At 42.1% G+C, this 10,193-nt stretch overlaps 1 long non-coding RNA gene across 1 annotated transcript; it reads left to right on the top strand.

The window, feature by feature from the left end:
* The first annotated feature begins 1,138 nt into the window (after positions 1-1,138).
* Positions 1,139-2,920, top strand: LOC127536035 (uncharacterized). The gene is made up of 3 exons (XR_007945021.1): positions 1,139-1,460; positions 1,591-1,710; positions 2,312-2,920. It is a non-coding gene; the product is annotated as an uncharacterized LOC127536035 (long non-coding RNA).
* Positions 2,921-10,193: the final 7,273 nt, after the last annotated feature.

Here is a 10,193-nt window from a genome sequence, read left to right as displayed (position 1 = left end):
TCAATCGTACAGTGACATCTTCCTTGTGTTGTGCTTGCCAGCGTTTACAGGGGTCAAAATGCAACTTCACTTTCTTCAGTGCAACAATGGACAAGCTGTTTCAGATATTCCCACCCGTTCCAGATGTTTTAGAACCCAGGCCTCACCGCTGCAGGACTTGTGCTGTGGTGGGAAATTCTGTAAATTTGAAGGGATCACATTATGGACCTCTGATAGATTTTCATGATATTGTAATAAGGTAAACAATCATTTAATTCAACATTCATTGAAGTCTCTCACTGTACAGTCTCATCCTTTCAAAAAAAAAAAGAAAATACAAATATGGCAGCTGCCTTTAAAATGTATTTTGTTTTGACACTGAGATAAATTCAGCAAAATGTACTCAAGTAGCTTCACGTTGACACTGTGACCTCTCAGAGTCGTCATTCCTCAGAATTTACCGTGAACTTCAACTATATAATTGTGCTATAATGGTGTGATATTAAATATGTATACATCTGTGCTGTTTAGAATGAACCGTGGTCGTACTACTGGCTATGAAGCAGATGTTGGGACCAAAACAACCCATCATGTCTTCTACCCAGAGAGCGCTACTTCGCTGGCAAACACCACTTATCTTTTGTTTTTTCCATTCAAGATAAGCGACTTTCTGTGGCTCCTCAACAAACTTGATCCAGAGTAGGTCAGACTCTTCTACTTTCTGTATCCACTGTTGGTCTGTTGACTGTGAAAAAAAACAAGTAAAAATCAGTATTGGGTCCATATTTGGAACTAAAGCTTAGGCAAATATAACCCTATTGGACTGACTTGAAGTACTGGTGCAAACAGCTGAACAACATCTATAAGGAGCTTTAGCTGACTGTGTGAAAAGTACAATAGTGTGTGTTCAGTTCGCTTATCAATAGCTTCTCCAAAGAAACTTAGTTGGATTTTCTCATGATTTCTTACTGTTTCATTCACACACTCAACCTTGTTCTGACACACATCTTCAAAGCCCCCTTTTGATTTTACTGCTATTTACAATAGATAAGAAGACAACTACTTTATCAAAGCTCCAACACATGCAGCGTCATTGTGAGTGACTGTCATGTCATAAGTCACATGCTGCAGAGATGCATGTGTTTTTATCTGCGGTTATTGGTTACATCTACCTGTTCAGCGTTGCTTATTTGTTGTTTCTCACTGTTCATTTATTCCTTCTGTCCTCTTACCCCAGCCAGACGAGAAAGGTGGCCATCCATTCCTTAATGTACTTAGTCACCAAGCGCTTACTGAGGGTGTAATTGTTGGGTTTCTCTCTCTCATACTGTTAGGTCTTTACCTATGTAAAGTTCCCTGAATTTAGTTATGTCTTGATTTAGTGCTGCTGAAATAAAATGAAATTGAATTAAAGAATGAATTTTACCTCTAGCAGGGAAGGCAGTGCTGTGAACTCAAAGAGGATAGCTAACAAGGATCTGGTAAGTATTTTAAATTGCTTTGCATGAATCTGATGTTTCATAGACACCTGGGTGATACAATGTATTCTCTGCAGAAAGGAATGGTTCTAAATGTCAGATTAAAGGCTACAGTTTGTCTGGTTCCTATCAGGTGATGATCCTCAATCCAGCTTTCATGAGGTATGTTCATGACGCTTGGCTGGGACAGAGGGGCTACTATCCATCCACGGGCTTTCTGACTTTTGCACTCAGCTTGCTGATTTGTGATGAGGTAAGCGGTGTAAGTGGTGTATCTGATATCAATATATGTACTGAGATCTATCTGTCTATACTCTGATCAACCACAGCATTGAAACCACTGTCAGAAGAAGTTAATAACACTGATCATCTCTTTACAATGCAATGTTCTGCTGGGAAACCTTTGGTACTGGCATTCTACTTTATAGCACCCACCTAAACATTAGATCAATCACAGCCCTTCTATGTTGATGGTCAACAGAAGAGTGTTTCCCTAGCAGGTCAATGAACCTCATCATGTCACAAAATCTTCCTCAGAATTGCATGAGGAACATGACAAAGAGCCCAAGGCGTTCGTTTAGTCTCCCAACTCCGTAGATCTTGATCTGATGGAGCATCTCTGCACCAGAACAAGCCCAATTCATGTAGACTTTACAATCTTTCATTGTGTAGGGCAGAGTAGTTGTGTACGTTTGAGCAGCATCATAGGTGAGCTGGTGTGCTAGAAATTTCATTGATGATCAGCAAGATATTTTAATGTTGTGGTTGATCTCTGTCTGTCCGTCCATCTGTCCGTCCCATGCTCTAATTATTTATCTGCTCTGGGATTCATTATATACTTTCTGTTTTTCCAGGTCAACGTTTTTGGGTTTGGAGCAGACAGTGATGGAAACTGGAACCACTACTATGAACAACGCAAATACAAAAACCTAAAAACTGGAGCCCATCCTGGAACATTTGAATATCAAACTATTGAGAAATTACATAAAAGACAAATGATCGAATTTTTTAAAGGATGGTAATGTTTTTTTCTTTTTTCTTTGAATAGCATACACATGAGCAGCACAAAATGAGCAGCTTTGGTCTTTTCACATCTACACACGGAGGGTTTTATTTTTAAGTTGTATAGTATGAAGTCCCGTATGATGCTTAGTGTAAAATATACAGTTGACTAAAACAGCTGTACTAAGCCAGCAGCTATGGATTTTTTTGTGTGTGTGTTGGTTCAGTATCTATTCCATTCTGGTCTAAAATGTTCATTTTTCTGATTCACTTGGTTATTTGACTTCAAAAATAGCAATTTAAATAATAATAATAGTAAGCATGAGGGGATTTGGACTGTGACATGTGACCTTGTTAAACATATCATTGGTCGTAAGGTGGGGTTTTATTTGTCTGTTTTATAAGCAATAATTATGATCACAAAAATCACCAAATCAATAAATTTGGAACTATTGCTCTTTTTCTGTTTGACTTGTTGTTCTTCTGCTAATTTCTTCTTCAGCTCAGTTTATTTACCTTTATTTAACCAGGAGGTCCCATTGAGATGAGAGATCTCTTTTAGAGAGCTTAAAGTCGATACATGATTCACAAATAAACAATAAACAGATTGTCAGCTATTCAAGGACAGTCATCTCACAAGAAAAACAAAGACATTCTTCCTTCACTGTATTCTTTATGGTATTCTTAGCTCATTAATGGATATGAATGTTTCCAGTTTAAGAGATTATTCCATGACCATCGTGCATATTGGGAGAATGCTGTTTTGCCAACGTCTGTTAGAGTCCAGGGAACATTTAAAAGCAACCACTTGGAGGTGCGCAGATGGTAACTACTCAAATTGAAAGTGAGAAGGGTGCTGAGATAATCTGGGAATTTGTCCAGCAGAGCTTATCAGGTATGAGAACTGAAAACAGGAGGGCGCACTGATCCACTTCCTTTTTCCCCACACTTTGAGGCCAAAATAACTGTATAAACTGAAAAATTAATTTGGCACTTTTTTCATTTTGATGAATCAAACTCATTTAATAATGTTTACATAGAACAGAGTCTGTGAACTCAATCAGGCAAGTAATACATCCATTAAATATTGATGATCCTCCGCCGCCTGATATGTCAACCTTAGTGTCTGAGCTACGCTAATAACTACTCCTGCTGCCAAGATGAAACTGAGTGTGGAAGAAATGTGTAGAAGAATTCTTCCCGTGCTTGTGTGGGAGTTCTATAGCGTCTTTCCACATGCAGATTAACTGGTGACTGTAATTTGTCTGTTCAGTGGCTGAACTGCTCCTATGCTAGGTTAGGTGTTCGCCATAACCCATTAAAACTACACCGTCAAAAGTAAAATGGCTCCCTCTTACATTTACTAAAGTGTAAAACATGCTTTGCAATTCATCATTTCATGTTTCCAGGATCAATGTGATGAAATCAGGCAGGTTTTGCATGAAATTCAACAACTTGACATGTATAACATTCATTCGTGTTGAGATAAACTGAGTCAATCTTGCTTACATTCCAAAAAATAACTCTTTGAATTAATGATCAAAAACAGAAGGTAAAATTTTCACACAATTGTGTGGATTTCTTACAGCATTAAGCAGTTATTTTGGTCCAACTTCTACATAGGTATATGGTGCCATCTGAAAGTATTCGCCCCTCTGCAGAAGTCTTCTATTTTTGCGTATTTGTCACAGTTAAATGTTTCAGATCTTAAAACAAATTTTGAGGTAAGACAAAGACAGCCCAAGAAAGCAGAAAATGTAGTTTATAGATGATGAGTTTATTTTTAGAGGAAAAAAATACTGTCCAGCTCCATCTTGCCCGATGTGCTGCTACCAGTTAACCAAATGACCAGATTCATTTGACAATTGGGTTCAGTTTCACCAGCCACACTCGCATGTGATTACTGAATCTAAACGTCACTAAATTGAACCTGTCTTGCATTATGAAGTAGCTAAAGAGTCTCAGAAAGAAGCACATGAAGCCACGTTCTAAAGATGTGAAACAAAATCATTGACATTTATCAGTCTGGAGGGTTACAAAGCCATTGCTGAGGCTCTGGGACTTCAGAGAACCACACTGACACCTGATGTTTGAATGACCTCCATTATGGTTAAAGGAAGACACTATTATCCGGTCTCTGGTAACTAGTCCTATGTATGTTTGGGCCACTCCTGGCTGGCTCGCCAATTTGTAGCGCTTGTATCACTGATACAACCCTTTAAACTGCTGGACCAATTCTAGGTTCTGAAGGAGTGAGGAAACAACACAAAAATTAGACCAGAGACCATGTACTTTAAATACAAAAGCCGGCACTTTAGTGAATTTTTGACACAAATTTAAGACAAACAATATTCAATGTTGACAGCTGTTCAACAATCCCTGCAGGTAAAATAAAAATAGGAAAATAAAGGTGCTTCGCTCTTTCCCTTTTTTAGGCTCTTCCTTTTAGTATTAGAAACAGTTTAGTTCACTGAACCATTTTGTTTGAGCAGTTTGTTAGGTTGAACTCTTTATCTTAGATTCAACTAGACTGTTTTTGTTATTTTAGACCGGTCTGTTAATGGTTATCTTTTTATCTCTGGTGGATCTTCTCAGAGTTTCAGGTGGATCTGCAGTATGCTCGTTACTTCCCAGGTTGGTTTGAATACGAGAGTGGACAGTGTTTATGCCTTCTTTAGGCACGGGTTCGATCTCACCAGGTTCAGGTAAGTGGATCTCTCCAAGATCAGGTAAGTTTAAATCACTTGTTTCCGCCGGAGTATCCTCAGATATAGCCTTGGCAACATTTGAGAGATCTTGCTCAACAGTAGTCAAGGTTTTAGAAGGTTCAGTCATTTCTGTGACATTTTCCATGTTCTCAGGGATATAGTTGAAACCTATGGTTTCTATTCTCAGGTCCCTGTGACTGTCATGATCATATTCGTCAGGATCATATTGGAATTCGGTCTCGGTCATTTCATCTGAGGTATCAGCCTGTGGGTTTTGCCGTGTTCTTGGTCGTCTTGGTGTTTTTGATGTGTCAGTTTCACTTTCGACTGGGGTGGCAGGGAGGTTTCCGCATGGCAATAGAAGATCACGATGAAGGGTTCTCTGGGGACTTTCTCCAGCCTCGGGTTTTACAATGTACACTGGGACATTTCCACACTGTTTGAGGACAACATACACATCTGACTCCCATCTGTCAGCTAACTTATGTTTGCCCCTTAGGCGGATGTTCCTGACCAAGACCCTGTCGCCTTCCCTCAGTGTGGACTCAACAATATGCTTATCAAATCTGGCTTGTGATCTGCTGTCTTCTTTGCATTTTCTGCAGCAACTCGGTAGTTTGTCTCGAGATGAGATTTCAGGTTTTGAATGTACTGAGAATGAGACTCTGGCTGGTGATGGACCGGTAAGCCAAAAGCTAGGTCGACTGGCAATCTTGGCTGTCGGCCAAACATTAATTCATAAGGGGTAAAACCTGTCATGTCATTCTTGGTACAGTTATAGGCGTGTACTAATGGCTTGATGTAATCACGCCAGTGACATTTCTTCTTATTCTCAAGGGTTCCCAACATGTTAAGAAGGGTCCTATTGAAACGTTCAACAGGGTTGCCCCTTGGATGATACGGGGTTGTTCTTATTTTCTGAGTACCAATGAGCTGACATAGTTCTTTTATTGTTCTGGACTCAAAGTCCGGGCCTTGGTCACTATGGAGCCTATCAGGGATGCCATAATGAACAAGAAAGTAGTCCCATAAGCATTTAGCTACCGTTCGAGCTTTCTGATTTGGGGTAGGGGCAGCTACAGCATATTTTGTAAAATGGTCTGTAATAACCAGAATGTCCTTGGTGTTACTAGAGTCTGGTTCTACTGTGAGAAAATCCATACATACAAGCTCAAGGGGTCTTGTGGCTGTGATATTAACCAGTGGAGCAGCTTTCTCAGGTAAGGACTTGCGACGTACGCAGCGGTCACAAGTTTTGATTTTGTTCTCCACATCAACTGACATCTTGGGCCAATAGAACCGTGTTCTGACGAGGTCTAGAGTACGCTCCAGGCACATGTGGCCAACGTCATCATGCAGGCTCTTTAAAACAAAAGGCCTCAGCTCTTCAGGTAATACAAGTTGGTAAGTTGTCTGTGCATTTTCTTGTCGTTTCCTGTACAATATGCTGTCCAACAGTTCCAGCCGGTTCCACTCCCTTAGCAACAAACAGAGCTCAGGCAGTTCCTTCCTGACAGACAATGGAGGTTTTTCTCCAGACTCCATTTGGTTGATCACCTCTCTGATGCTGCTATCGGCTCTTTGTTTTTTGATCAACTCAGCGGCTGTGAAGTGGGGAATGACAGATAAACCACCAAGCCGATCTTCATCCCTGAAGCGAGCTGGGATGGCTTTTGGATGATGAGCGAGTGACATGACTAAGGGGGTGCTAGGCAATGTCCTTGCAGGCTCGTCAGTGTAATGGACCAAGTGTTTCTCACAAATGGCTTTAACTGTGTTTTCTGTCATAAGATTTGGTTGATCAGGCTCAGACAGGTGCTTTTTCTTAAACTGCATTATCCTCTCCATCTCTGTCTGTGATGATAAGTCATTGGTCAAACCACCATGTGGCCTTCTTCCAATCCGTCAGCATCCTGGTTTTGTTTTCCTGCCCTGTACTGCAACTGGAAATCAAATGTTGACAAGGCAGCAAGCCATCGGTAGCTTGTCGCATCAAGTCTGGCAGAAGTAAGGATGTACGTTAATGGGTTACTGTCGGTGACAACAAGGAATGAACTTCCATACAAATAGTCGTGGAATTTCTCTGTTAAGGCCCATTTAAGGGCGAGGAACTCCAATTTGTGAGCTGGGTACCTTGCTTCACATTGTGATAGGCCGCGACTTGCATAAGCGATGACCCGTCTCTGTCCTTGCTGTTCCTGATATCGGGCACCGCCTAACCCCACAGTACTTGCATCTGTATGTAAGACATATGGCAGTTTGGGGTCTGCGAACCCAAGAACAGGAGCTGTTGTCAGTTTGTCAATGACAGTTTCAAATGCTACTTGGCAATCTGCTGTCCATCTGTCACCAAAGATGCCTTTAGGATTGTGGTACTTCTCTGCGTTCACCTTTGAGCTACTGTGCTTATGCATGGCTGGATAGCCAGCAGTGAGTGCATTGAGGGGTTTCACAATCTTTGAGTAGGCTTTTATGAATTGGCGGTAATAACCGCAGAAACCTAAGAAGGTTCTGAGCTCCTTTAGATTGTTTTGTTTTGGCCAGGTTTTTAGAGTGGCGATCTTTTCAGGGTCAGTTTCAATGCCTTTCTCAGACACAATGTGGCCTAAGTACTTGACAGATGACTGAAAGAACTTACATTTGTCTGGAGACAACTTCAGTCCATACTCTCTCAGTCTGTTGAGTACATTAAGCAGCCTTTCTTCATGCTCTTCCAGCGTAGGAGAGAATACTATCAGGTCATCTATGAAAACCAGGGCTTGTTTCAAGTTTAGCTCTCCATGCAACGCTCCATAAGCCTCTGGAACGTGCTAGGGGCATTGGTAATGCCCTGCGGCATCCTGTTAAACTTGAAAAACCCAAGTGGGCAGACAAAGCCAGTTTTGTGTTTGTCTGACTCCTCCATCTCAATCTGGTAGAAGCCAGATTTGAGGTCCATTTGGATCCATTCAAGGCTGAGAAAGACTCTTCCAGGTTCGGTAAGGCATACGAGTCTCTTACTGTTTGGAGGTTGAGCTTTCTGTAGTCCACGCAGAGTCTGACTTCGCCATTCTTTTTCCTGACGACTACAATCGGTGATGAGAAAGGTGATTCTGACTCGCGGATGATTTCAGCGTCAAGGAGCTCCTGGAGATGTTTTTGCACAGCCTCGATGTCATGGGGATGTATAGGTCTCGCTTTGTGTTTAAATGGTGTTTCATCACTGAGCTTTATGTGGTGTTTTATTTTGTCAGTGCGGCCAAAGTCGAGGTTGTGCTGTCCAAACACATCTGGCATGGACTTCAGCTTTTCACTTATCCGTTCTTTCCATTCAGTGGGTATTGGGGAGTTTCCAAAGTCAAAGTTGGTTTTTGGTTTTTGGTCAGGTTTTGTTAAAGGGTCTGGGCTACCAGTGGTGACGGGTTGGGCACTCTGAATAGCATTGATTTCAGCAATCACACTCTTTGGAGAGATGGTTATATCATGGTCTGACTCATTCTTGAGGATCACTGGTATGCAGCGAGGAAGGTTGGGTGGAAGACTCGCTAGACCATTTGTGACCATGACACCACCTGGTAGGGAAGAAATTTTGGGGGGTTCAACCACTACCCACTTTCCAGTGTTCGGTGTTCTGCAGTTCACTGATCCCTCCACAACCCTTGTCTGACCAGGGCCAATGGTCTCTGGGTCTTTGCTGAACAGTCGCACAACTCCGAGACTGGAGTCAGTTTTTTGTCTCTGTCTCTCATTTCAAGAGTTTTGAGGACAACTCTGTACCCATAGGGCAATGACTGGGGGTTCTGGAGTTCAGCATTTGTGTACGGCTCATACAGAATGTCCAGAGTGTTGGTGCCTCTGAGAACTGATGACAGGGTTGAGCGCATGTCAGGTACAATCAAGGCTAAAGTGGACACTTCGATCTCAAGACCAAGGGAATTCTTTGGGAATATAATGGGCACTTCAATGTATCCCAAGTAGGGGACATCTTGGCCGTTGGCAGCTTCTACTTCAAGTAGGTTGTCAAGAGGTTCAATAGGTGTGACAGGTTCTGTTCATAGAATGAGTTCGGTATTGTTGTTACTTGTGAGCCTGTGTCTAACAAGCAGTTACAATCTTTCTTCGCCACTTGTGCTGTTGTTTTAGCTCCAATGAGCCCTTTGGGTAAGGCTACTGCTTTTTGTCTTGAGTGTGAGCATTTTAGTGAGGCACGTGGTTTCCCTTTGGGACGCTTGTTCTGAGTTTCAGCCCCCATTTGCCCCTCAATAGTGGCTGATCTTAGTTTAACTGATCGGCTGGTGGAGGACCATTCTTTATCTCCCATGCTTGCTGTTTCTCTCTTAACAGTTTCCTTTTTGAGGCTACAAGAGAGGGGTTGGGCTCAGCTTCACACTGGAGTTTTATGTGTCCATCTTCACCACATCTGAAGCAATACCAGGGTCTCGGTTTGTCACTGTGGTTATTTTTTCTGTCAAGATTACTGGGCTGTCCATTATGTGGCTTAGAACTCTCAGCTGAAGGCTTAGCAGTGGCAGTTTTGGTGGGTGCTTTCTTTGAATGGGTTCTGTTCTCTTTTGGTGCGATTCTTGAGACCTGGGTCTGCAATTCAGCTATTTGTCTTTTTAAAGCTTGTAGTTCAGATTTGGACTCACTGTGACTCCGTGCTGGGGTGTCACATTCTTCAACACACTGAGCACATGCACCTTGGAAGGGTGATGACACTTTCTGCCTCGAGGCACCAAAGTACTGCTTCATACGCCACTCTTTGGAGTTACGCTTGTCCTCTTCGGTGCGAAGTAGCAAGAGGAGTTCTGCAAAGGTAGGTGGGTTTTGTTTCTTTTGTTCCAGCTTTAGTTCAGATATTAGGCTGTTATCCCAACAGCCTCTGCAAAATTGTTTCAGGAGTTGGCTGTCTAGATCAGTTGCACTTACACCGCCTCGCCTGAGGGTGGTGTTCAGCATCACTTGGAGGCATTGGAGATAAGCTAAGGATTTCTTGCCATGGTTTTGCAATGTATTAAGAAACTTGGCGTACAGGTCATCTCCATCC

This window comes from Acanthochromis polyacanthus, chromosome 11 (genome assembly GCF_021347895.1).
Source record: "Acanthochromis polyacanthus isolate Apoly-LR-REF ecotype Palm Island chromosome 11, KAUST_Apoly_ChrSc, whole genome shotgun sequence".
NCBI classification, from domain to species: Eukaryota; Metazoa; Chordata; class Actinopteri; family Pomacentridae; genus Acanthochromis; species Acanthochromis polyacanthus.
The sequence above is the reverse complement of the archived record's forward strand: the minus strand, read 5'-3'. Positions and strand labels throughout refer to the sequence as shown.